General features: G+C 35.8%; 1 pseudogene; it reads left to right on the top strand.

Annotated features, from left to right (window-relative positions):
- The first annotated feature begins 8829 nt into the window (after positions 1-8829).
- On the top strand, positions 8830-20756 carry LOC124225288 (putative olfactory receptor 10D4; annotated as a pseudogene).
- The last annotated feature ends 989 nt before the right edge of the window (positions 20757-21745 follow it).

Genomic DNA, 21745 nt, shown 5'->3' with positions numbered 1-21745 from the left:
AAATACGTATAAATACTCATGTTTATTTATACTGTTAAGCCTTGTGATTGCTATCCACTAAAGATATTGTAAGATAGATTTCAAAAAGATCAAATAAACGAATGCCCAGAAGAATACACCAGTCTTATAAGCTTTTATTACCAGACCTATTCATGGTAACAATTATAATTAATAGATATTTTGAAAATTATTTTATTGAGGTCATATTGGCTTATAACACTTTGTAAGTTTCAGGTGTACATTATTATATATCAGTTTCTGTATAGACTGCATCGAGTTCACCCCCAATAGTCTAGTTTTTATCCATCACCATACATATGTGCCCCTTTACGACTTTCACACCCCGCCCACCCCGTCCCCCTCTGGTAACCACTAATTTGTCCTCCTTATCCATGTTTGTTTATCTTCTAAATATGAGTGAAATCTTATGGTGTTTGTCTTTCTCTGTGTGGCTTATTTCGCTTAGAATAATTCCTTCAAGGTCCATCCATATCGTTGCAAATGGCACAATTTTGTCTTTTTTATGGCTGAGTAGTATTCCACAGTAAAAAAAATAGGCATCATGTTTATATGATCACCAGTAGCATGCACACTTTATGTTTGGAGAGAGAACATGAAAACCAGATTCAACAGAAACTTATCTTAGATGGATGGATACTAGATAGGATGGAGTAAAAAAAACATATCTAGCTAATATGTACTGAGTTCTTAGAAACCAGTGCTAAGTATTTTACATGTTAAGACAAACAGCTTTAATTTCAGACAGTAATAATGGCTGTCATCACAAAGCCACTTAGCTGTTTGTCAGAAATTCCTTAGAAGACGCTGATCATTGCTTAAAATTAACAGTTGTCATCAACTATAAGCAAATATACTTTGGGCAAACTAGAAGCATAAATAAGTGCAAAAGGAGATAGGCAAGGTGAAGCTCAGAGGTTTAAATCTCTGAGAACTAGTAAACAGCATACTTTGCTCATCCAGAGGGTCAAAAATTGTAGAGAAAACTAGGAATCAGGTTCTGATTTATTAGGATCAACTTGATTCTGCCATAGAATCAAGTCTGTGAGCTTTAGGTTCAAAGAACTAGGGCTCAATTCCTATCTCTACTACTTAGTTGTATAATATTGGGATTACACAAAACAACTTCTCTGATGTTCTCATCATTTGTAAAAAGGACTAATAATACCTACCTTAAATGCGTATTGTAAGAATTACCTAAAATAAGATTTTTTAAAGTCATCGCTCAGAAGTCTTTAAATGTTAGGTCCACTTTCCTTTTCTTGCATTGGCCTGGTTGAATCCAGAGATTCTGGAAAATTTTACTTTCATTCCATAGAGAACAGGCTATTATTATGAAAAGGACTCTGAGATTTCTTATATTTTTTTCTGACTCTATGAATATTAATTGTTTTGTTTCATTTTGGTTTGGTTTGTCACTGTAATTACTACTAGTTAAAACAAAACAAAGCCAACCAAATAGAAAAAAACAAAACAGAACAAAACAATCATCTTAAAATTAGGAAGGGAAGAGAAAAGAAAAGAAAGAAAGATTCTAACAATGAAGAGAAATCTATGTATCATCCGATTTCAATAAAAATCATAGGGGTAAGTAGCATGTTTCAGTAAGTTTATAAAGCATAATTTCATTTAATCCTTGAAATCTTCCTAAGGAATATTATTATAACTACATTTTACAAATGGCAATATTAAGGTTCAGAGAGGACCATTGACCTGCACAAGGACATACAGCTAATGAGAAAAAGACTTGTTTTTCACTCCCAGAATCTTCTGGCTCCAAAATGGTACTCTTTTCATTATGTTCTAATTTCTTCTACAATGGTAAAAGGGAAGGGAATAGGTTGAAACAGGAAAAATGACAGATAATTAGGCCAAATCTCTGAGATCTATAGAGAATGAAAGGGGTCCATCAAATGTCTATCAAGAATAGAATAATAGGGTGGCCAGGGGGAATCCACAAGCTCTTTGATTACCAATTCTTTTAAAGATTATCTTGATTATTGTGTACTATTTTCTTACTCATAAACTCTCTCAACATCCAGCATTTAATTGCTCCCTATACTTAGAGGGCTCCTGCTCCTTGAGTCTTGGGATATATTATGGATCGGGCTCCCAAAGCACTAGAGATAATTTAAATTCCTACAAAGGTAGGACATATTTTTACCTATGTTAACTCTGAGAAAATCACCATAAGTGATAAGGTAGCCATCATATATACAGCATCCTCTCTGGTAATTCTGAATGAAAATGACCATTTGGGGTCTGCAGTTAGAGAAACCAAGTCGATTTCCATGGTACCTAGGAAAGAGAGAGTTTTGGCATGGAGACCCTAAGAACTCTATAGAAGAAACTGAAAAGTAGGGGAAAAAACATTTGTTTTCCATAATTGAGCCATAACTGAGTCAGTCATGACTCTTGACAGTGCTCAGAGCACTCTGGAGTCTGGGTATCGAGGATTGTTGTAAGAAGTCACAACTAAGGGCTTCTTTCTCATTTTATGTAATGACTAGAGTCATTGCCTCCATTCACTCTATCAAACAGCATAAGGGAATGCATTTATTTATTCTTTTTTGGTTTATTAAACATTAATTCAGCATCTGTCATGTTCCAGGCACCACACTTAAGTTGCTTAGGATTAAAAATATTAGAAACATTTTCATTTATCTTTCCTTCCCAAGTTCTCTAGCCCTCCCCTTACCCAATAGACTGATTCTATAAAATAAAGACCCAGAGAATATGGCAAAGACAGAAATCTCATAGCAGGTAGAAGCAGTAAAAAGATTGTAAATACTTATACCATATTTTTTTATTTCCATATAAATGTATCTGTGTATAAATGGATGATTGAAACAGTGTTCCCTCAAATGTTAAAAATGGGTAATCTAATTTTGAGCGATTTTTCCTTTCTTCATTATATTTTTTCTGTGTCTCTTTCACGATTTTACAAAGAGATTGTAACACTTACTTTTTTAAAAAAGCTATTTTCAAGAGAATAAAAAGGACATATAAGAATGGGATCAAGTGAGGCTAATTATCTGAACTACAGAGTTTTAAGGAAAAAAAATCCAGAGCAATTATTTAGGAGAAAGAACTGAGTGGTCATTTCTAAAGCTAATGCTATTATATTATTTATAAATTACCCCTAAACTAATTTCTAATAAAATGTTCTTTTCCCATAGATTGAGGTTCTATCATTCCCATCCTCATTTTGGCGCTATCATTTGTCAGTTCTACTCTTCTAGGTGTTTGCAGAAGATATCTGTGTAGGGGCCTTACCTGATCATTAGAACTGAAATCTGAGTCTCATTGTATGTTCAGGTATAGAAACTTAAAAAGCAAAAATAAAATTCTGTTCTTATGTCATCAGATTAGGCTAAAGTAGGGCATTGAATATATACATTGATAGCAGTGTTTCTCTGAGCTAGTGATTATCCTTTCTTCTTTTTTTTTTCACCAAACATCTAAAAATTCTGTAGCCCATCGATCTTTCCTTATTTGTCCCCCCAAATGTTTTCTAACTCCCTCCAACCACTCTCCCCACTGTAGCTAGATTTGTTTCTTCATACCCCTCTCTTCCACAATACATTCAAAGGCAATGCTGCTAAAACACTCTTAGTTTTTTAAAGCTCCTAATATAGAGAACATATCCTTGAAAATGACCAACCAGACCCTGAGTAATCATTTTCTTTTCAGCCTCTCAAGCTTTATCTCACAACTCTTTTCCTCTGTTTCCTCAAGTTTATCAAATGTGCTGTGCTCTTTTGCAAAGCCTTTGCACATGCTATTGCCCCTGCCTAGAATGTTTTCTGTTCCCCTCCCTGTACTCTTACTCACTCTTCACATTTCAGCTGGGATAACATTTTCTCAGGGAAGTCCTCCCAGACCATCCAGGAAGACTACCTAGCCACACAAATTGTGATGTGAGTACATATTTACTGACATGAAAGAGGAACATGAGTGAACTAATTAGGGTACAAATACGATATCATTATAATTTTTAATCTGTTGAACTTTTCTTCTCAGCATCTACCACATTAAATAATTATATATATATATATATATATATATATATGATTATTTGATTAATGCCTTTCTTCTGCTAGACTGTAAATTCCTTGAGGGCAGAGCTATGGTCTAGTTTCTCTTCACCAGAACATAGCAATTTGGGCACATCACAGTAGCTGCTAATAAATTTTTGAGGAAGGAATGGATGAACTCATTGAAGCTTCTAATTCATTCACGTCACTTTCTCTCCTCTTTTCAGCCTTTTCTTGTTTTACTTAGATTCTTATCTAGCTTAGATGTTTTGACCATTACTGTAAGTAGTTCCAAATTACTCAAATCCTTTCCTCCATTCTGTCTCCCTGCCCAGTCTTCAGGGAACCCATCTGCCTACTGCCTGCACCCATACTGCTAGGCTTTCTTAGAGAAAAATCACAAGCCAGGCAGTTTAGCAACACCGTAAATTCATTATCACTACCTTAAGTGTTTACTAGCTATCCTGTTACTCTTCTTTATTGGAATTCCATTCATGCCCTATTGGAATGACTGTCGATATGGGGTTGGTGCCTAAGAATTTTAGTCTAGTCTTGAGTTCTGCCTAATGAAGAATCAAAATGGGATTCACTAGCAAAGCAAGGACTAAAAGATCAGCAATATTTTAATATCTCCCATCATGAAATTCTCTGCTAAACTTAGTGGAAAACGTGGCTTAAATTGAGTCCAGGGGGAGACTCTTCCTCTTTCCTGGCTAAAGTGGAGACAGCCAGACCTGTAGAACAGGAGCCACCTGATTTATCTGCCCAGTCACAGCAGGGAAAGCTGAAACCAGGAGAGAAGGAGAATGGCTTTCTTCTCCGACTAGTGAGCCTTATTCCTCACTCTCTCTCTGTCTCATACCGAGAACCTAGACCAAGTACATCATTCTATCATTTAGTTTTCTATATGAACTTTCTATCAAGCATGGTGCTTATGCATTTCAAACCTTTTTGAATAAATATTAGTCTTTAATAAATTAAATTTCCTAAAGGGTGAAATGCTTTGTTGTATGATCACTTCTTTAATGTGCCCTTCATCTGTTGAAGAAAATAAAAATCCTGAATACATGGTTTGCTGAGTAAAATGTAAATTAAACACTAACTTAAAAAATTATATTTTATTAATTATAAATATTTTCTATATTCAAGACAGATCTAGAATCTACATTTAACCCAACTTGGGTACAAAGGTTTAGTTATGCAAGGTGAAGAAGTTCTAGAAATCTAACGTATAGCATGTTAGCTACAGTTAACAATACGATACTGTATTGAATATTTGAAATTTGCTGAGAGGGTGGGCTTTAAGTGTTTTACCACAACAACCAAAAAAGATTACTGTGAGATGATGGATATGTTAACCAGCCTGATTGTGGCGATCTTTCCAACATGTATACACATATCAAAACATCAAGTTATACACATTAAACATATACAATTTTTATTTGTCAATTATACCTCAGTAAAGCTGTTGAAAACAGACGATGGGGGCTGGCTTCACGGCCAAGTGGCTAAAGTTCTGTGTGCTCCGCTTTGGTGGCTGGGTTTGCAGACAGGTTTGTGGATCTACTCAACTCATCAACCGTGCTGTGAAGGCATCCCACATACAAAGCAGAGGCAGACCAGCACAGATGTTAGCTCAGGGCTAATTTTCCTCAAGCGAAAAAAATAGAGGAGGATTGGCAATGGATTTTAGCTCAGGGTGAATCTTCCCCACAAATAAATAAATAAGTAACAGAGGGATGGATGAAAGCTGCCTTTACGGGTTCAGCTTCAAGGTCAAGAATTAACGGTTCAGTTGTCTGTTGCTATATAAAATGCAATCATAAAACTTAGTGGCTTAAAATAACAATTTATTTTTATAAAAAACAAATTGAAGCTTTGCCTAAAAAATACAGATAAAATACAATTTACCATTATGCTTTTCTTGTGTGTGATAAGTCTGGAACATCTTTACACTTTCTGGAGGAAATTAAACACGAAAATAAGAAAACTTTCTGAGTTATTTTGTTAGTCTGTCCTATTGTGGTCTGATCACTCTTTGTTCTGTAAGAAGTATCATCACTGGAAACATCTGACCTTTTGAGAATGTAGATTTGTGTTTACACTGTGACCATGATATTAGTTTTGCACATGCCACCTGATTCTAAAATGTCCGGTTGGACATCTAAAAGAATCCATGTCATTTTCACCTGAATAAATTTTTACCAGACCAAGGTAAATTTAATAGTATTTTATTTCCTTGTGAGAAGTGTATTTATCATCTTATTTGGCTGTACAAACTATTTTTCAAGTCAGTCGTCATGCTTAAAAACATTAAAAGTAATCAGGGATGACTAGGATGGTAGAATCAATAACTTTTATAATCTTTTATCATTAGTTAATGGTGCAACAGAAACATTACTTCTAATTTTTAAGTCATAATTCCAGATATATTTGGAATAGTATAACTCCTTAGATACTGAAACTTGATGATCAGAAACTTTATGTCCAAAAGTCCTAAAGAAGAGGCCAAATCCCATTTCCTTTCAGAGTAGCTTCATAATTTGGGGCTAGTTATTTAAATTCTTTGATCCTAATTTTCCTCATCTGTGAAAGACTTCATCAGTGTTCTTTGAGGTTTAAATAAGACTGTAACACCCTCTTTTCCTCTCAGATAGAGTCTAAGTTTTTTGAGCAGAGGGACTCTCTCGAACTTTCTGGCTCTCCTGGCAAATAATTAATGTCCTGTCTGACATAATTGGTACTCAGTATTAGCTGGAATAAATGAATCTATGTATGCATAAATAAGCAAATGAATGAATGTATTCAATAAGGAATTTGGTAATCCACTTTCCTCAAATACTTATTGAGTATGCAAGGCATTTAACTCAGAAGCTTGAACAGATACCAAGTAGTCTAGGACAGATACTTCAAGTGATAGCTTAAAATTCCTTTTGACCTCTCTGCATATTTCTTCCCCCATTCTCCTGGCAATGGGCCTTTCCCCTTTGAAGAATTGCCCATCTCCATTCAACTGTCCCCGAACCCTGGCCACAGAGGTAAACATGTGACCCAGTCAAGGAAACCAGATTTGGATCTTGATCTGGGGTACACAGAAGCCATAGGCAGCTGAGGCTGAATCATGTGATGGCAGCGCCCTGAGGCTGCTCCATACGTTCTTACTGCTGAGACACCTGGACCTGCCCTAGTTCCCACTCTTCAATGAGCCTAGATTTTCATACATTTATTTAATTCTCTCAACTACCCCAGTTACTGTCCCTTGCAATAAGTCAATCACATTGGTACAATGTGGTAAAATAACATAATTTATTCATAAAACAACACATAAATATGAAAAAGCATTAAATATGAAACTATACATATAAACACATATGATAAGTGTGCCAAAGCAATTATTATACCACTGAAGTATATTTTATAAAGGAAATCACAAAAGTTTTAATCTTTAATCAGTTTCCTTCTCCCTCTCATTTCTAAGGTGTAATTATACCCAGTAGTTAATCACTCCCTGGCTCAGTAAGAGCCCTGACTTAGGGGATTAATACCCAAAGGGAAACCAAGGTTATTTAAAATCTCCTGTGTTTGGAAATTATTGCACTTCTTGGAGTTGGAAAGGAAATTACTGTAAGGGAGCTTAAGCACATTTAGATTTGTGACACTCTATTTGAAAGTGACTGAAAAAGAGAAGAATTCAAGATATTTCCCTGCAGAGTTCAGGCTGGTAATGATTTAGGCAGGGGAGGACTCCTTCCTTCTGCTGGATTAGGAAAGGAAAACAACATTCAAAGCACCAGCAAGTGATGTTCCCTTTTTGCCATGTAAGCACCCAAATTTTGTCTTTCACTTTTATTTTATTTTGGCTCTCATTCCATCCTCTCACAATTAAAAAAATAAAAAGAGATAGATAGGGTTTTAGGCAATAGAACTGATAGATTGATCTATAATTTACAGATCTGACTGTGTTGGAAAATTTTTAAAAAGTAGAAAAAGAAATCAAAATTTTTCAAAATATGGAAATTAGAAATGAGTCTCTACGACTCCTACCCATGTGAATTTATAATAAAATTGGGCAATTGCTTAAGTTGGATCTGCTTAAACTATTACAGATTTTGGAGTCAGAAAGGGGACTATCAGTTACTCATTGTACAAATTCAGGAAAATGGAGACTACCTGTTAGTCACATGTAGTAAAATCCAGAGCTTATGGGACCTGTTAATGTAACTTTTTGTTCATTAAAAGCTATCGAAGACCCTTCTTTTGGCTACTTTGTCAATGCTGACCAGCATACCAAGGAAGGCGAAGTGGAAAAGGTTCTGTATCTTTTCTAAGCATGGCTTCTATGATCCTAAATGATTTTTGGAGAGTTACTTTAACCAAATTGTCTTAGATGAATATAAGAAACTTGGATGGAAACTTATTTGTTATAAAAACATTGAGTCTTTATATTTATCCATTTAGAATCACAAAGTATATTAAGAATTAATGCGATTTAGTAATGTATATGATGAATGGAAGCTAGGAGGTTGGTCATGTAAGGCCTCTTAGTGATATTGTAAAAAGGATCATTTGTAAATAGAAACTGCACTGCAGAGAGACATCCAGTATGGAGAGAAGCAGGCAAATCAAGACAATTCTAACAGGAAGCACCACTCTCTAAAAATCTAGATCATTTCATCCTTTTCCATTTCACCAGTTCAAACACATGTAATTTGCATACTAAATTTAACCACAAATTTCTTTTCACAGACACACACGAGTTGATTCTTCCATAAAAATGAGAAATCACACAATGGTGACTGAATTCATCCTGCTGGGAATCCCTGAGACAGAGGGCCTAGAGACGGTGCTTTTTCTCCTGTTTTTATCATTATATTTATGTACTCTCTTGGGAAATGTGCTCATCCTTACAGCTATCATCTCGTCCTCTCGGCTTCACACTCCCATGTATTTTTTCTTGGGAAATCTCTCCGCGTTTGACCTGGGTTTCTCTTCAACAACTGTTCCCAAGATGCTGTTATACCTTTCAGGGCAGAGTCAAGGTATCTCTTTACAGGGCTGTGTGTCCCAGCTCTTCTTCTACCATTTCCTGGGCTGTACTGAGGGTTTTCTGTACACAGTCATGGCTTATGACCGCTTTGTTGCCATATGCTACCCTTTGAGATACATGGTCATAATGAACCACAAGGTCTGCTTCATCTTGGCCACAGGGACCTGGATAGGTGGCTGCGTCCATGCCATTACCCTAACCTCCCTCACCTTCCAATTGTCCTACTGTGGCTCTAATGAGGTGGGCTATTACTTCTGTGACATACCTGCAATCTTACCTCTAGCCTGTGGTGATACATCTCTAGCTCAGAGGGTGGGTTTTACAAATGTTGGTCTTTTGTCTCTCATTTGCTTTTTTCTCATCCTTGTTTCTTATGCTAGAATTGGGATCTCCATATCAAAAATTCGCTCAGCAGAGGGCAGGCAACGAGCATTCTCCACCTGCAGTGCACACATCACTGCAATTCTTTGTGCTTATGGGCCAGTGATCATCATCTATCTACAGCCCAATCCGAGTGCCTTGCTTGGTGCTACAGTTCAGGTATTCAATAATCTTGTAACCCCCATGTTGAACCCACTGATCTATAGCCTGAGGAACAAGGATGTAAAATCAGCCCTGAGGAATGTATTTCCTAAAAGAGGTTTGGCTCTGAAAAATAAGTGAGAAACTCTAAAACTTTGCTGGACAAAGTTTGTTTCTCCATTTCTTAGGACAAATTCTCATCTGCAGCTTCCACGACATGTTGAAATTAAATGTACTCTGAATAAATATACCACTTAAACTTGCTAACTTTTAAAATATATGTCTGTTTTCATATTTCCCTGTTTCATAATAAAATCTAATTAATGGAGTCATTTAGCAGATATTGAACTGATTCTTACACTGCATGGATGCTCTCCCAGCAGCATCATTCTCCACAAAGCATTTCTTAGTTCTTTAAATCTTCCAAAGAGTTAAGAGAACTTATTTTCTTTCTCATAATCTCAGTTAAAAGTGCATTCATGTGCCAGCCCTGGTGGCACAGCAGTTACCTTCACGCACCCTACTTCGATGGCCCCTGATTCACTGGTTTGGATTCTGGGCACAGACCTAGCACCATTTATCAAGCCATGCTGTGGCAGGTGTCCCACATATAAAATAGTGGAAGATGGGCACAGATGTTAGCTCAGGGCTAATCTTCCTTGAACAAAAAACAAACAAACAAGAAAATTCATTCATATGTGTCTAGAGTGAAGAGAGAATGGAAAAAAATTTCGAGAGAGCCTAGCTTAGTACAGAATAGAATAACTCAATATCCTTTTTTCTCGTAGAGTATAATCTCCAATTTTCTGCCAATAAGCACCAAAACTCAAATTCATTCAAGTAATATTTAAAGTAAGATCTTTTTAGTGAAGTCTAATGGGATTTAAAGATTTTTCTAGTGTGCACATTCCTTTGGTATCTGGATATTCTTTCTGTATGATTAGAGTCCTGGAAGGCTACGAACTTGAATCATTTCCCATTATCCCCTAAAAGAATCAGCATTAGTTTTGTAAAATATAGTAAAAAACAGACAAACCAAAAAAGCCCAATCTAGTTTAAATATGCTACTACATGTTTTTCCCAAACAAGGAATATTAGTTTATCCCTATGTGTTACAGAAAACCCAAGTTAGAATTTTCATTTAAATTCATGTAGCGATAAACTTGCTTCTCCATTGAAAAGAATATGTTTCTTTTTTTCTCATAGTAAGATTTATAAAATTTGTTTTGACTTCTCTAATCTCTGTGATCCGTAATGCTAAGGAAAACAAATAGGTACATTTTATTTATAGATACTATGTGAACTTAATATATTCTCGTTCTTGTTTTCCTAAGTTTGTTTTCTCTTTTTATATTTTACCTACCAGTTCTTTATGGCTTTTCTTGTAGCCCACATTAAGTCATTTTTGGAAATAACCAGAGAATTAATAATACACTAAACAAAAAACCCCCCAAAATAATAATAAATATCTACTTTAGAAGTGAAACAGTATTTTTCATAATAGAATTATTATTTTCTTGCTTCTCTTCCCTTCAGTTCCTGCCTAACATCTCAGAGGATTAAAAATAAGTTTCCTAGGTAGAAACTATAACCATCACACTGAGTGTGGAGTGAGCCATTAGGAAATATTAAATGAGCTCCAGTGACAGGAAATGTCAATCACCAGTGCTTTGTGATTTGCTGTATAAGAATCTGTAATGTGAGACCCTGTAATTGTACCTTACAAGTAATTAGGTAGTCACTGTGGCTAGAAATCAAAAGGACACTAATCCGATTTCAGGTAACTGTAACTGTGGGCCCTCCAGTGCCAGTTCAACTGATCTCAGCTCTTATCAACAGAGGGATTAAGACTTGTCTTTCAGAAAATCTGCAAAGTCATGTAGCCAGGGCATGCACAGAAGAAATCCTGACCTGAAATTACCACAGAACCAAAGATCTTCATAACTAAAGGACATATCCCCACATAACCAAAGGACCAGGACATGACCGGAACTTAAAAGTCAGACTCTTATCAAAAAGAGAGGGGTCTCTCATTCAGGAAAATCCAGGGTTAAAATTCCTTCCATACCTCATCACAAATGTTTAGCACCCTCTCATAAAAGTTTAAAATCTCATCATAAATGTTTAGAGCCCTGTCATAAATGTTTAAAACCTTGCCATAAATGCTCGAAGTCCACCAATCAAAACCTGTACCACTAGCATTTCCGTGTTTGCCAGCCTGTTCTCCCTAACTTCTTAAATTTTGCCCCAAATCCTGAATCAGGGAGGCAGATCTGAGGGCACACGCCACCTGTCACCCTGCAGATCGATCTAGCTGATTAAAATAGAATAAAGCCGATTTCTCCCCCAAAAGCTGATGTTGTAATTAGTTAGGTGTTCGTATGCACTGGGCAGGAGAACCACAACCTTGTGAGGTAACACAACGTTAGTTACGCTGAAGTTACAGCCTTCAGATAGGCAACAATTGAACTGAAATATTAAACATCAAATGTTAAAAGATAAAATGTAATAGCTCAATTTTCTGTATCGCTTTACTATAAACATCAAAAAAATAGCTTCCATTATAGCAATGTTTTTATCATTTTAAACGTTCTGTTACCCAAAAAACACAATAGTCATTGTTATTCTTTAAGCCCTATCATGATGTCGTCAGCTGCATTCATACACATTAACCTCTTTCTTCCTCTAAACTCCAAGGATTCATATTAATTGCTTTCCATCTTCCTAAATGTAAACACTCATTTTTTTTCTTCCTTAAACTCCCCGTTTGGCATGCGAATGTTGAAATAGGCATATGCTTTACAACTCCCACTCTTCTGTTCTTTAAACACACTCAGACACACACACACTTTTTGTTTTCCGCGTTTTATCACGTCACTACAAAGAAACAAGTGGCAATACTAAAAAAATAATATGCACTTGTAAAAGTAAAATGATTTAGAAAGTCTCTTTGAATTTTACCCTAACAATTTTCCTCTAATGTGTTTTATTTTTTTTATTTTTTTTATTTTTTTTTTAAGATTTTATTTTTTCCTTTTTCTCCCCAAAGCCCCCCGGTACATAGTTGTATATTCTTTGTTGTGGGTTCCTCTAGTTGTGGCATGTGGGACGCTGCCTCAGCGTGGTCTGACGAGCAGTGCCATGTCCGTGCCCAGGATTCGAACCAACGAAACACTGGGCCGCCTGCAGCGGAGCGCGCGAACTTAACCACTCGGCCACGGGGCCAGCCCCCCTCTAATGTGTTTTAAAATGTAATTCCAACTAGTCCTGTCCTCCTTCTGTTCTCCAATTTCTTCACTTTCCACAGAAGCGAAGAGTTTATAGGCTAAGAGCCTGGATTGAGAAATGTGTTTAGTCAATGGCAGAATCAAAAGTAGAAACCAGAGCTTCTGATTTGCAGATCACTTCTTTTTCTGCTTCACAAACTTATAAACGCAACTGAGAAATTTACAGATGATCTTGATGCTACATAACTTTGCTTAATTTCCAGACAAGTCATCATAACCATAAAAATACTAAATAAACAAGAATTAATCATTTTGTTGTAAGAGGGCATTTTTATTGAATCTGAACTTTCATTTCTCCTAACATAAAACATATAACAGCTTTTAAACATAAAAAATCTAATACAAAATAAATAATTTTTAACCTTTATGTTCTCATGAAGCACCCCTATAAACTTCATCAAATTACTTTTTAAATTTAGACACAATTTCAGACTTACAGAAAAGTTGGAAAAGTAGTACAAAGAATCCATGTATACCCTTTACTCAGATTCCAAAAATGTTATTATATTTGCTTTATTCCCTCTTATATATATATATACACATACAAACACACTCACTTTTTTTTCTAAACCACAATAAATTGTAGATGTGATAAGTTGCAGACATAATGTCCTCTTTCCCCTCACACCTTACTTGGAGTGTGTTTTCTTAAAACAAGAATACCTCCTTATACAACTATAATATAGTTATCAAAACCAGGAAATTAACATTGATACACCTCTTTATGTAATCTACAGACATTCTTTATATTTTACCAACTATTCCAATAATATCCTTTATAGCAAAAAGAAAAAAGAAAAAAGAAAATTTCCAGAGTCATGGATTGCATAAAGTTATTTCTCTTTGGTTTCCTTTCATCTAAAATATTTCTTCAGTCATGTATTCCATTGTATTCCAGGACATTAATGTTATCAAAGATTTTAAGCTTGATATTTTGTAGGACATCCATCAATTTTAGTTTGTCTGATGTTTCCTTCCTATTAGATTCAGATTATGCATTTTGGGCAGGACTGACTCAGAAATGATGTTGTGTTCTTTCCAATACATCGTATCAGGAGGCAAGTGTTGTGCTTTTGTCCCATTACTAGTGAGGTTAATGCTGATCATTCTTTTAAGGTGGTAGCTGCCAGATTAATCAAGTGCTAATTATTACTTCAATTTCCTCATAAATAGTGATCTTTTTTAGAGAGAGAAGTACTTTGAAATTATATAAATATCCTGTTACTCCTCAAATTTTTACCTGTTAGTTTTAGCATACATGGATGATTCTTGCCTGAATCAATTATTGTATGATATTTGCCAAATAATGATTTTCCAATTTATCATTCCTACTATATTTATTAATTAGCTTTCTACTGTAAGGAAGAGTTTTCCCTTTTGCCCTATTTATTTATATCAAAATGACATTCTAAGAGTGGGTTAAGCATATGATACCTATCTTCTTGAGAATATGATAAAGGCTGTCAGCTGCAATCATGGGATGAGATGATCATATTAAGACTTTATCTCCTTGGGGAGGAGATGTGAAAGATATCAAAACAAGATTTTTCCACCTGACTAGATGCCTTCTAAGTTCCCTTCCAACTCTGACATACTAATTCTGTCATTCTGTATTACTGTGGATCATTTTATCTGGTTGGGGAAATGGGATTATGGATAGAGGGAAGAATAATGGGACTGAAAATAATAATAATAATGGGACTGAAAAACATGTTTTCTTGGAATGAAATCCTTGCTAAATTATCCAACAAATGAAAACAATTTTTCTTTCACTTTCTTAGTGCCTGCTAGTTGCAAATATAGATATGAAACACTAGGCAATGACATCAGTCAACCAAAAAACAGAATTTATTATTCTGAAGATATAGAAGACAAGTGGCACAATCATGATATATTACAGAGACACCAGCAACATTTCTCAAGACAGAAGATACAATATTCTTGGACTTAAATTTTACCATTGAACCCAGGGCTGTTAATGATAATATAGGAATGAGTGAGTTTACCTCTAGAAACATCATTGAGTCCCTTCAGACTCAGACTAATGGACATTAGAACATAAGATTAGACTATCCCTGTGTATATATATGCTGCCAACTGCCTCAACCTGGGACAGAAATACCTCATAATTCTCAGTATTACAGGAATACACAACAGAATTATAGGGCGGAGGACACAGTAAATTCAGTCCATCACAAAATCCTCAACCATTGCTCTGAGATGCTGCAGTCCATGGACTCTCCTGTGAATACATTCCTGAACTAGGTGCTGCAGAATTAGGAAAGGAAACCATTTCCCAGAATTCTTAGGGGATCAAATTAAGAATTCCATCGTCCATTTCACTCAACACTTAGTCTCACATTACACTCTTCCACCACCTGGTACTGTTTTGGAATTTCACATTTTCTACAACACAAAATTGTCCTCTCCTCTACTAGCCAGAAACCCTGAAGCCAAATCACCTAGGCCCAGAAGACTTCTTTGTCCATTAACATATCAATATGAAATCTTCATAGTTTTCCTTAAACTATCACCTGTGAGCACATGATTTGAAATAACTTTGCCTAAAACTCATTTAAGTGGGCAAGAAACAGTGAAATGGCAAACTCCTAACAGTTTTGGAACATATGTAGGAGATGAGCACTGAGTAGTGTGGGATCCAGTGTTGTGCAATCAAACATAGAGCAAATCACCTTTGTAGAGTGAGGGAAAGTTTGGCTGAGGAGAATGCAAGGCCATAAACATTGCTTACAGAGTTATGAATGTGGAGTACCTTGATTGTAAAATGAGTTAGAATGACTACACAGTCATGCAAAGCATAGCGATGTTTCAGTCAATGAAGTACTGGATATACAATGGTGGTCCCATAAGATTCGTAGCACATAGCCTAGGTATGCAGTAGGCTATACCATCTAGGTTTGTGTAAATACACTCTGTGATGTTCACACAATGACAAAATTGCCTGACGACACATTTCTCAGCACATATCCCCATAGTTAAGTGATGCATGACTGTACTGCATTCATAATTGCTGTGACAGAAAGCAAGGCTCAAATGAAATGGAAATTAATGTTAAGCATGTATTGGATTATGTATTATTAGTCAACACATATTTCTTGATCACATATTATGTACAATAGTTAGGATCAGTAAAATAGTTAGGAAGTGAATAAAATGAACATGGACACTAAATTTAAGAAACTTACATCAATTGAAGGACATCTTAAGTAAAACCAGAAGACTATGTTGTCACCAGTGTAAATTTCTGAATATTGCTAAAACCAAGAATATCTCAAATTCCTCCACCAAGGAGAACTATTTATATGTGAATCCTTTCCCTAATGGAAGCCTAATGCCATAATAAACCTCTCAAAAGAATATTTCTCACGATTTAATTTTAAATCCAAATTCAGAGTTTATGGGCTCCAAGCAACCTGCACAGACCGACTGGCATCCCGATAGGGGTGACATCAAGATTTTCTCCTTTCTCTCACATTTCTCTGTCTATGCTCCTACCCTCCAGAACCACTAGGTCTCTCACATAGTTTTTGGTTGTAATAGCAATTGGGTTGAAATTAAATCATGTACTGTGTCCTGAAAATATTCTTTTGCTTGGGATATTGGTATATGGCTGGGCTTTGTTTTAGTTTTTAATATTTTAGGCATTGGGCTGATTTTGTGAAAATGATCTATTACCACTTGAGAAAGTGGACACTAATTAAGAGCTTTTGTGTTGGAGCAATTCAAACTGGAAGTACTGCAGGAGCCTCATCCCATTGCAAGGAGAGAGACCAGAAATGAGCCACGGCAGAAGGAACCATGACCCCAAATAAGGCGCCTCAGTCTTAGAACAAGAAGGATATGAAATTGTGGAAGGAAGAAGTGTGGAATCTTAATTCTTTGGACTTTAACGTTCAACAAAAGGGTATTTCATATTTATATTTTAATTTCTTTCTGAAATTCAGATTTCAGAAGATTCATATTCAGAATTGATATTCATATGCAGTTTAATTTTGTTGGCATTATATTATTTGGCATATTTTAACACTGTTCATGTTCATTTTGCGGGTTCTTCTGTTGAATTATATTGAAAAACATGTCTTGACATAATTCATGATGAGAAATAGATTAGAGAATGCATTTTTGGCTGAGAGTACCGTGTATCCTTGATATTAAATCAATTTATGTTCTGTTCTGAAGAGAGAGCAGCAGGATAGTTTGTTGGATGATCCAGGCAGCTCTCCCTGGGTTGCTTGGCAACCAGTTGGCTGAAGTCAGGGTCCTGCTTCCCCAGAGCAGAAGGGGGAGGGCAGATCAAGATGCTGCTGGTTCCAAGGTTTTAGAAGGAGAAAGAAAGGGCATTCTCTTTCATTCTTAATCCAGCTTTATTAGTAAAAGAACTGACATTTTATTTTGACCCTTGATTGAATCCTTATGTTACTCATCAGTTTTTAGTACTCATAGATGAGGAAATTGGCAGAAAGATGATTGATTAGGATCCTTCAATATACGTTGTTACGTTATTCTATCCTCTGTTATGATACTTCACACAACCCAACCTGCTTGTAGATGAATGGATGTACTTATGAAATATAGTTAAATAACGTAGTTTAAAGTTTTTCCTAACCTCAGCCTAATATGTATCAAGAAGCACCATAAATACTCTCCAACTGAATGGCAAGCTAAGCTTTATACTGAACACACAACAAAGAGAGTAATTCTCTATCGATCATCAGAGCCTTTTTACATAATTAAGATACTACACAAGAGAAATTATTATCTCCCTTCATCCCTTCAGTATTTTGAGCAATGACATTGCAACGTATTCAAATGCCCAAGTCAGAAACAAAGAGCAGACTATTACATTTTCACTCTCTCACTCTACAGATTGCCCATTAAGTCCTACTACTCTATTTGTTAATTATTTTTCCTTTATTTATCATCCACTCTCCTTCCTAATTGTCACCACCTCTTTTCACACCCTGATCTCACCCAGTTGGCCTCCTAAAGAGAATCCCAGCCACTACTCCAGTCTCAGTCCAGCCTCCTGTCCACACTGATTTATGTTACCCTTTAGAACACCATCTGATCTCCACAGTCTGTGGTATGAAGTAGAAACTTTATAGCATATCACACAAGGCCCTTCACAGGCTGACTCCTGCAGGCATTTCTAGTCACATGCCCATGTTTGAAGCTGAGCTCTGGTTTTCTCAAACACGCTGTGCTGTGAGTCTAGGAATGTTTGATAAACCACTACTAAATTCTTCAGTCTAGACTCCTCTCAAATAGTGTCTCTTCCACGACAGTGACTTGGAGAAGCTTTTCTCCTCTGTGTTTCTCTAGTTGTATGCACTTTTACTGATGGACTTCCTTCAGTGGAACACTTTAGAGACAGTAAGAAATACAGACTTCAGTTGATTTTCCAGAAACACTACTTACTTGCTGTGTGACATTGAGCCTCTTAAACTTCCTGGGCATTAGTTTCTTCCACTTCAGTCCTAAATAATAACACTTCCTTCATGTAGATTTTGGCAGGATTAGATAATATTCATTAAGCACCCATGATAATCCTTGTGCATAAAGATAAAACAGTAATTTGTAATCATTTTTTCCCCTTCCCTGTCATTCCCATCTAGGTTGTAAAGGTTCTTTGATGGAATTGTAAATCTTAAACACTTAGAACAATGCCTTCAAATAAGGGATAGTCAATAAGAGTTCAGTGAGCAATGAAATGTGTCATTAATAAATACATATGTACAGTGTCAATTAACATTATTAACTATCATGTTCAAAGAATTAATTTCTGTACATTCAGAAATACAAAGTAACTTAAAATTAGCCTCAGAGAAACAAGAAAGAATCATGTAAAATAATCATAAATATCATATTATGACACACACCAAGTAAATTGTTCTGATCAGAACAGTCATGGTCTCCAATTAAAACTGATTTTACAAGGAAATCATTATTAGTTTTCATCCCAGAACTAAGAATTCTACTGTTACAAAAGCCTACATTAAGAACTACTTATCAAGTCTTTCCATAATACGAATTATGACTGTAGAGAAAAAAAATTTTAAAGGAAGATTAAGACCAAGTTTATTTACATTCTCATGCACTTCGAGAGATATGTTTCTGTCTAAGCAAAAGTAAGTAGAAACTGGGATGTCTATCAAAATCTGAATGAGATGTTTTGTGAGAGGCTTTTCTGTTTTGCGGATTCTAATAACGTCACTTTCTCACCATCACATTTTATTTGAGATAGTGTTCTTGTCTCCTCCATCATCTTTGATGCTCCCATGTAATGATGAATCTAGTGGCAGGATATGATGAGTGTCTTGTCCTTAGGCGAGTATTTCTTTTACTACTCTCAGAGAAAGGTCTACGGCTTTAATGAAATCAGATAAGCACAGAGATTAGATGCCTAGTGTGGAGGCAGAAGCTAACGGGCAGGGACTGTGCTAGTCCAGGATGGTGAAGGGAGGGAAAACTGTGAAGAATGCTTTTCATTGGTTTTATGAAGAGTTATAAGATGAAACATGTGGAAAAAAATGAATGTAAGACTCTATTCAAAGAGTTTCCTTGGGGAAAGTACTAATGAGGATTACCTGAAACTAGAAACTTCAATTTAGAGATAGATACTGTAAAGAACAGCCTGCCAATCCAAAATGTAATTTAACAACACTCTGAACAGCCTTTCTACCTCTTCTATCTAAAAGTTGTTTATTTAGAAGGATCTTTATATTAAGAAAAACTTTTCTTTCATTGATATCTTTCTGTTGACTCTTCTCTAAACTGCAAAGCCACACATCGATGTCTGAGCTTATCCTACCGAGAATTGCTAAGGGCTGGCAACTGTATTTTATTATCCTAGTCTTATCTTTAATTATGTATTAGTTATTTTATTATCCTGCTCTTATCTATTAATTATGTATCCTCTTGGGGAATGTTGTATTTGAAGTTATTGCTTGTTTCTTTGGAACTTCAAACACCATGTACTTTTTTTTTTTTTGGCTTGAAAAAGTCTCTATGTTTGACATGAGTTTGTCTTCAAAGATTGCTTTACCTTTCAAACAAAGACAGGTCATTTATTATGAGGGTTCTGCTGCCCACATTATTCTCATATACTGAGATTTTCCTGTACACAGTGATTCAGTGCCACCAGTTTGCTGCCATTGCTTTTCTATCACAATGTATGATCACCATGAAGCACGCGTTGTAAATACTGCTTGTCAGAAGGATCTGGGCAGAAGGCAGGTTACGTGTCAATCTCCTGACTCTTCACCTACAGTTACCATAATCCAGTGCCAAAGAAGTGGGCTATCATTGCTGGAACATTCCTGACTTTAACCTGTGCCCTAAGCAAACACATACCAAGCCCAAAGGGTAGGTTTTCCTAATGTTGGCCTTTTTTTCTCTCTTCTTTTTCCATAATTCTTATATTTGCAATGGAATTGCCATACCAAAAGTTCTCCCAGTAGAGGGCATTCGTGGACATCCTGGTCTTTGTCAACATTGGAGTTCAGGCCTCAGGCTACTTTGTCCTGATAGTGCTGTCCTCCGTGTCCATTGTCTGTTCCATCCTGTAGACCCACACCTCAGAGGGGACACAAAGCCTTTCAGACCCATGCCTCCCATTGCATTGAAGTCCTTTGTTTCTTTGGCCATGGTATTTTCATTTACTTGAGGCCAGGCTCCAAAGATGCAGTGGATGGAGTTGTGGAAGTTTTCTACACTGTGCTGACACCCCTTATAAACTCTGTGGTATACACCCTGAGGAACAAGGAAGTGAAGAAAGCTCTGCTCAAGCTGAAAAGTGAGTCAGTGTTCACTCAGAGTAAATAACCAAGAAAGGCCAGATATGACTAGCTCCTCTTTTTATTTATAATTAAATTAAACCACCAACATGAATATTATAGTTTTAAAGAACATTTCAATTACACAATCTTAACTTTTTAATGAAAATTTAATGAACTTTTCATATTTTTCCTGTGTGATACTTGTCAGATCCCAGTTTAAGTAACCATTTAGTGGTGATAAGCAAAGAGGAATGATAATGGCCTATTCCTATTTTTTATGATCTCTCAAGTAAATCATCAGAGAAGTGGTTTACTTCAATCCTCTAAACAAATATTTTCCAGAATTGCAATCCAGTATAATACTCTTATATTTTATTCTGTGAAATTTAAATCAAAGCTTTATAAAAAGCTTCTTGTTCTCTTTGTAAACCTTCAAAAGTGTGTTGAAAAAATCACTTATAATATTCACAATCCATTAGATAATATAGTATCCATATGATGAAATTTTTACATTAGAAAATATCAGACCAAAAATGCTTGATTATCAAGAAGAAAGGCTTTATCCACATTAATGAGCTAATGAAAACTGTATAGCTAATTTTTTTTAACTTTAAGCTTCAAGATTTTTGGAAGTAAACATCTGTCTACTTATGTGCTATATGCACTGTTAGTATACTGTATTTTGGCTGCTAATACAACTATCTAGATTTTCCTTCTGTGTTTACAGGACTCTCGGTGTTGTAAACGACCTACATGCAAAGCTTCTATTTTTTGGCAATTTTCAAATTATTTTTGTAAGTAAATAGGGGAAAAATATTAAATACATGAAAAATAAACAAATAACTTTAGAGACAAAAATATACCACCACAAAATATTGAAATCATCTCTCAATTTTAAAACTATGCCCTAAGAAGTACTTCTTGTGTAATTATAAGCTTTCTGTAATTCACATTTGTGTAACTTAAAGTATAAAACAGATATGGATACCTTCTGAGGTGGTAAGCTTTGGAACATGAACCTCACAAGCAGTCATC

The sequence above is a fragment of the Equus quagga genome, chromosome 14 (genome assembly GCF_021613505.1).
Source record: "Equus quagga isolate Etosha38 chromosome 14, UCLA_HA_Equagga_1.0, whole genome shotgun sequence".
Taxonomy (NCBI): domain Eukaryota; kingdom Metazoa; phylum Chordata; class Mammalia; order Perissodactyla; family Equidae; genus Equus; species Equus quagga.
Note: the sequence above shows the minus strand (reverse complement) of the source record. Positions and strands in the feature narration are given on the sequence as shown.